We start from the raw sequence: 7669 nt of genomic DNA on the forward strand, positions 1-7669 counted from the left end.
GCCAGGGGCGGCGCGCCCAGGTCTGCGCACTGGCCGCGCTGCGCGGGGAGGGGTAGAGCGACCCGCTGCCCTCCCTGGACTGCCCTTTCGCTGTCCCCGCGTCCCGGACTGTGGGCGGGGTCCTCAGGACGTCAGCGAGCCACGGAGGAGCCCCTGGAACGCCCGCCCTGCCTCTCCTTCTGCTCCGCCCGTCCACCGCCGCACCGCTGGGGTGTGGAGAGTGTGTCCTGCAGGAGCCCCTCCCCGCAGTCTCTCCATTTCAGTCCTGGCCTCCATGCGCCTGACCCTGCCTCTCCACCCCTCTCCTCTGTTTCCCTCCTGCTGCACCAGAGGAAGCCCTGCTGCACTCCTTATTTTTTGTGGGGGTGGTGCTGGGAGAGGGGCCTCACACACAGTACTGAGCTACACCTCGTGCCCCGTATTTATTCTTTTTTTTTTTGTATTTATTCTTTAGATCTATTTTTTTCAAAATCTCTGGCCTTCTTGTGAATTGTAAAAAGCAGACAGTTCCAACCGCTTTCCTCCTAGCCCCCATGCCTGTCGTCCCTGGTGTTTTTGACTTTTCTTGAATGTCCTCAGTTGGAACCACTGTCCTGTTAGTAGACGACATGTGTTTTGACTTCTCCTTGTGTCCTGGTCTTCCTGGGCTGCTGTATACATCACCATCACTGGATGACTTGATTTATCTTTCACAGTTGTGGAGGCTGGAAGTCCAAGATCAAGGTGCGTGTGAACCCAGCCTAATTCTATCTTAAGATTGGGAGCCATCTGTCACAAAGTCATGAAAAGTTAATTTCTGTTTTACCATAAATTACTGTAATATTTAAACTTGCTTGGGATGCCTGCCGTGCCTTGACTTGCCCATGCCTGGTCTTCCCTGACAGATAACAACCCTCTCTGAAACCTTAGCGGTGCCTCGTAAGTTCTGGTGTTGGGATCTAACTTGAAATGTTGAATCATTTAGATCATTAACCTGCTACCTGCCTTTGTACTATGCTTGTCAAAATCCTGTTATCTGTAAGTTCTCAAGACACACCCCCTTTTGCAACTTTTTGTGCTATAAAACCGTGTTCCTAGAGAGCTGGGGTGCTGTCCTCTAACCCACGGATTTTGGGAGAGAGAGTCCTGGCCAGCTGGAATTACAAGCTTGCTTTAATTTGATTTAAAATTGGAGTCAGTGGTCTTTTCTTTCCCTGCAAGTTTAACATCACCTCCTGGGGGCAGGGGAGGGGATGAGAACCCTCATTGTGACAAGCGCAGACTGGTCACCATTTAGAGCCCCACGCTAACACCTTGCTCTGGGAGCCTTTCCCACACATGAGCCTCAGGGACATCTTCCTTTTTCTGAGTCTGTGGGGGCCTGTGATTTGGGGCTGATGGCCCGTTCCTCCAGCAGCTTCTCGGTATTTTAGGCATCTGCAGATAAAAGGGGACTCATTAAAACCTCCCCTTTATTTCTTAGCCTAGGCTGGAGTGAACCAGGAGTGGAAATGCAAGCCCCAGAGTCAGAAGGGCTCTGGGTTCTCCCAGAAATGTCTTCATGTTTGTCTCTTTTCCTTTCTTCTCCTCCAGGCAGAGCAGTCCTGAGACGGACAGTGTCCCCTGTCCCTTCCCTGGCTTAGCACTTAGTTTCAGATCTGTCTCCTCTGGGCTCCTCATTTGTCTTTCATCCTCTCTTTGGGGTATCCAGTGCCACATGTGCCATCTGCCATATGTGGCTCTACAGAGCAAGAGATGGTCAACGCACTCTGGGCTGTGGTCAGACTCAGCACTTGGCACCATGTCATTATCCAGGTCTACTTTATCATAGTGTTTGATTGTTTTATGCCTCTGAAAATATATCCATGATAGCTTGGCATACAATTAAGAACACCTTAAAATACCCTTTTCTTTTGAAGTATTTTGAAATAGGAAGGTCTTAGCTACTGCCATGGTCTGAATGGACATCTCTCCAGGATTCGTGTTGAAAGCTAACCCTCACTGCTTGATGTTAACAGACAGGCCCTTGGGCAGTGTTAGTTGCTCCTGAGTGGGATCTGTGCTCCCAGAAAAGAGGCTACAGGCCCTGCCCCAGCCTATAGCCTCTTTTCTGGGAACATGGATGGTCCCTCTGCCAGGTACGGACAGGCAGAAGGTGCCATCCACAAGGAATAGGCCCTCACCAGACCCGGAATCTGTTGGTACCCTGATCTTGGACTGTCCAGGTCCCAGAACTGTGGAGCAATACATTTCTATTTATGAATAACCTAACCTGGGACTGGGGATGTGGCTCAAGTGGTAGAGCACTCGCCTGGCATGCGTGAGGCACTGAGTTCGATCCTCAGTACCACATAAAAATTGTGTCCACCTTAAAAATAATAATAAAAATAAATAACCTAGCCCACAGCATTTTGTTATAGCAGCTCAAACAAAATAAGGAAGCTATCTAATAAGACATATTATTATGAAAAAAAACATTTCTATATTTCTTACTTTGTATTTCTTATTTTCTTGTGTGACTAAGTCCTCACTTCGGTGTTGAGTGTAAAAGTGAAAATGTATGTACTAATTTATGTTTTTGTATTTAGAGGGATAGTGTCGAGTGCTTCACCATTAAGCATGGTGTTTGTTTGAGTTTCTAGTGGGTAGCTTTTTATCAAATCCCTGAAGTTTCCTTCTGTTCTTAGTTATCTCAGATTTTTAAAAATAAGCGAATGTTGATTATTATGTGATTATCACCCTTTATTCTCTTGTGGCAGTGATTGGTACCTTCTCCTGAGATTCAACCACTCTTGCATTTCCAGTAACCGTACTTGCTCAAGATGGCTTATTATTTTTACAAAAACTTTGGGAGTCTGTGTGTAGAATTCATAGGTTGCTCCCTGCATCTTAGAGGGGGCTACTTTCCAGGCAGAGGGGAAACTGCTGTACTCCAGACCCTTCCCGGGTGCTGGCATGTGGCCCATATTTGGGGTCGGCAGAGCAGCTGGCAGCTCCTGGAGCTCCTGACCCCTGCTCTCCTTAGAAGACGGCTTTCTGTGCCCAGCAGGCCCCCACGCTCTTCCACGTGGGAGTCGGGATGTGAGAGCAAGGTGCTTTCCCAGGGCCAGCACCGCCTCACTCACCCGTGTTCCTCAGGGTGTGGCAGTGCCCAGCCAGGGGTCCTCTGAGCAGGGACGCTGCACTGGCAAACACACACTCTCCCCATCAGAGTCACTGTGACATGGGGGCTGGCCAGGTGCCACGTTCCTGTGAAGGCAGGGGCCAGCCTTGCAGAGCCAGTCCTGGGACACCTGGGCCTCCTGCGGCTCCCAGCCGTCACTGTGGGTGCTCTGTTCTGGCTCGAGAAGCTGCCATCCTTTCTGCCTGCTCCTGCCTGCCTCCTGGCCCACAGGCCACCGGTTCATGGCCCTAGTCCCTGGCCTCACACTGCTCCCCGAGGGTATGTCTCTCACCTTGCCCGGCCTTTCTTACCCGCCTGCGGTTTCCAGGGTCCAATCCTCAACTCCTCTTGAAACTAGGTGACAGGTTCTCTCTTGTGTGTGACCCTCACACACCCTGACACATTCCAGTCATTGCCCTTTCTGCTGGCATCTGTGAGCTCCTGTGGGAGGACCTGCAGTCCAGTGTGTAGCGCCAGCTCAGCCAGGGCCTCCACACTGCTGGCAACCTGGGGAGGCCTGCACGACCTCCTTGTCCTCTTGCCTCTCAGGACTGTGCAGGTTGCTCTCCTGCCACTCAAAAGCCCGTTATTTAAGCTCTTGTTCTGAGACATACCACAGAGAAACCATGATGTGTCATAGGTGGTTGATAAGTCATTGCTTTGAACTGTGTGACCCCTGGACACTGAAACACTGCTCTTAGGAACCCTGAGGTACGAGGGACATGGGGGAACATCCTTGCAAGGTGGTTCCTGTTGATGGGGGAGATTCTGTGTTTGCCATGGAACTCACTAGTTCAAAAAGCCTAGATTTCAAAATGCAGACTCTGGGGGAGGTGGGCGTGGCCTGCCAAGCCCCAGCCAACTTGTTTTTCCCACCTCCATCCTGTTTTCCTCAAGAAGCCTGTCACACTGAAACTCTTTGATGTTCTTACCTATAAAAATAAAACACGGGCTCTTATTCATTGTCAGATACGACCATCAGAGCTAGTCACCTACCCTGCCCCTGCTTTCATTAATAAATGAGTCTTTATTTTATTCCTATAATTTCTGATTACTTTTTTCTCAACATCACTTTTGCGGCTTGTGTCCTGTACACCAAGGGATCTTGCCGTAAGGGACACAAGCCGCAAAAGTGATGTTGGGAGTGGGTTATTCAACTTCCTGGCCCCTCCCTGCAGGTGACCTTTCTGTGGTCTCCTGCCTGTTGTTCTGCCAGGCTGACAGGAGACAGTATCTGTTCTTCCCTGCGTCTGGCCTGGGACCTCATCTACTCCGTCCCCACTGTGGGAGGCCCCTGCTGGTCTGCAGGCCTGGCCCACCGCCTGCTCAGCTTCCTGCTCTTGACTGGGCTTTCAGATTCACGGGAGCACTTCTGCCGATCCCTGATCTTTGCTAGACACCACCCACTGTATCTCTTTCCTTCCAAAGTGACCTTTCTAGAAAGAGTACTGAACACTGGTGACAGCCAGCTCCTTGTCTTGTTCTGACTCCTCATCCTGCAGTCACCTGACTGCAACGGTCTGTGAAAGCACTCCTCCTCTCACTGCCCGCTGCCGGAGGTCCACCAGTGCCTGAATCAGGATCTGTCCACGGTCCTCTTTCTGATTTCCTGCTGTTTTCCACTGCAGGCCGTATCCAAGACACCAGTGTCAGGTTGCCATAGCAACTCTCACATGCTGACCTTTCCCTCTTGCTTTTTCTGGGTGAAGTGTACCCACTTCACTCTGCCCTAAGAAAAGTGGTGCCCCTGCAAACTCCAGCCCAGGATGCCAACTTGGAGGAGCATGGCTCCTGTTCCTGAGTGCAGGTGCCAGGGGCAGGTGTGAGCTCAGAGCCCACGATGGCCAAGGGACATGCAGGTCCCTCCAGTCCTGGAGTGCTGGCTGCCACTCAAGGACACTCCCTGACACTGCTTCCAGGAGTGACGTGGGTCTCAGGTTTGGAGGGTTAGACATGATGGAGGTGACCTGGTCCTCCATGCCTCAGGAATAGCCCCGAAACTCTCTGGAAGTACCCTCAGGCCACCCTGTGCTATAAGAGAAGGGAGAGGGGCAGCAGGGTGTGGGTCCGCCTGCCGCACACTGAGGAAGCACTTGCTCAGGGCAGGCTGTAGCCGGTGTTCTCAGTGCTTGCAGGGTGGCTGCATCTGGGCTGAAGCATGCAGGGAGAGGCCTGCTGCCATCTGCAGCAGGATCGCACCTGGAGCCCTCGACCACGCCAGCTAGTAAGGTCGCGCCAAGGAGTCCTTTACTCCAGGCATGTTCACTTGGTCGTCTCCTCGTCCCACCATCCTGGGTACCCCAAAAGGTCAGAAGCAGTGAGCATGTCCCCTTCTTGGGTGGGACATAGCCCCCTCCCCATCAACGGTAAGGCCCTTAGTAGCAAAGAGGAGCCGAAGAAGGCAGGGGCTGTCAGTAAGAGTTTTGAGGCTTGATTTCAGAGACTGGTCAACAAAACCACTGCCCAGAGTCAGGACTGACTCACTGTGATGCAAAATGAGACATTGCTAGGCAGAGGGCTACTGTACTCTAACCCACCCACCCATCCTGAGGCACCCAAGGAGTCAGACCAAGGGGTAACTAAAGGAGAACTAGTTTAATGCAATGGGTTTCAACAGTCTGTGGTTAGCTTATGTCCCAGAAAGCATAGCCCAGGCCCTTCTGAGCTTACAGCAAGCTAAGGCCTGCAAAGATGGTGGCGCTGGCCATGACAACAGTCAGCATGGCTTGGCTATGGCTCCTCACACTGGCCCTGTCAGCCTGTTCTCGGAAGGACTCTCCTTTGAAGTTTGGTGCATTCAAATTGCATAAATTGCCCTTACAGCAGTTCACGTAGAAGAAAGGCATGGGCTTTTCGATTAAAAAGGACTTTTGGTCGAGTATTGGCATCACATACGGACAAAACATGGAACACTGCTTTGAAACGTAGAAGAAACGTGACAATATTTCTAACAGGAAAGAAAAAGAAAGAAATCGAGTGAGTTCAGAGCCCTATGCCAGCACCTTTGTGGCTGTCAAGTCTAAGCCTGCACCTCTGGGGACCCTTGTCAGAGGCTCCCACTCAATAAGGCACCCGCAGGAAGGCATGAGTCATGGCTCAGATGCAAGAAGGGCAGCTTCCCTCTCAGCTGCTTCAGGGAGGGTAGCTTGGGTGCAGCATGGCCTCGAGTGCCTGCCTCTGTCCTGTTCACGTGTGTGCCAGTGGCACACACGCTCCTGTGCCTCAGCTCTTAAACACAGGCTTGCTCAAGCCTTTTGTTTGTCCAGACACTTGGGTTGAAGGCTTCCCAGCGATCCTGGCATTGCCTACAGCTGGAGCTGGCCCTGAGTGGGCCTGGCCCAGCTCTGGGCAGGCGCCGGTCTCAGTACTTGACCTTGTCTTCTCCTTTGTGCACATCATTTCCCACATTAAAGTGAACTGCCTGACCACTGCTTCATCACCCCACAAACTTCCCGGAATGCAGAGGCCCCAGGGAATAACCTGAGAACCAAAACTGAATCCCCAAGCCCCAAAAATACCACTGTGGGAAGAATGTTGCAGGTTTTCTGATTTAGCTTTGGAGAGCTCTTGGTGTGCCCAGAATCTTGGGTGAACTACAGATGTCAGCAACTTGGTCTGCAAACATCATAAAGCATGCACACTCTTTGGAGAGCATGCAGTGAGCCTGTACTGTTGTTTCACTCATCTCTGACATACTGTTTTCAGTGAGGCACTTGTCGTCATTAGAGCCTAATTTTTCATTTAAAAACAAATTAAAAAATCACTATTTTCTCCTGGTACTCCAATATTTCACTGTGACCAGCTGCCTGTGTTTGCCACCCTACCCTAACCCCATGCCATTCAACGCTGCTTCACTGGCACTCACCACTTGTCAGGCTTTGTTTGCTCTTCAACTGCTGCTGTCCCAATCCTGGGGACTGAACCCGGCCACTTGTGCGTACTAGACAAGCGTCCACCACTGAACTCAACCCCTAGCCCTTGAGGGCTTTTTAAAAGGCCATGCTTCGCTTATTTTTCTCTATGGAGGCAGACCAGAGGGCTCCTAATTCCTGAGACTCTTCAGGGCTCTGGGGGGACCTGGACCTGAACAGAGACACTTACTGACTGCCACAAGATTACAGTATGTGACATTTTCTTCACATTCCTGTTCATTGGTGCAGCCAAAATCATTCTCTTTCTCACAAACGTGACATCTCAAATTCTCTGAAATGAGGAACAAAGCAAAAAAAGTAGATCATCACAGTTCTCCTCCTGTCAGAGAAACCCCTCTGTCCTCCCAGCCCCATGGCCCACACTCACTGCCTAGTGCTCCTCCCTCTGTGGCCCCGCACTCACTCACTAAATGTGTCACCCACTGGGTCCCTCACGCACAATGGGCGCATGCGTGTCCTCACGTGCCCCGCACTGAGCGGCCTTCCTGGCACACTCTCCTCGGCCTGGGCCTCAGGCCAGCCCGGGCTGGAGAGTGCCCGGTGCGGGAGCGCCGACCCGCTCGGGGGAGGCCAGGTCGCTCTGGCCACTGACTCG

This window comes from Marmota marmota, unplaced genomic scaffold (genome assembly GCF_001458135.2).
Source record: "Marmota marmota marmota unplaced genomic scaffold, marMar, whole genome shotgun sequence".
NCBI classification, from domain to species: domain Eukaryota; kingdom Metazoa; phylum Chordata; class Mammalia; order Rodentia; family Sciuridae; genus Marmota; species Marmota marmota.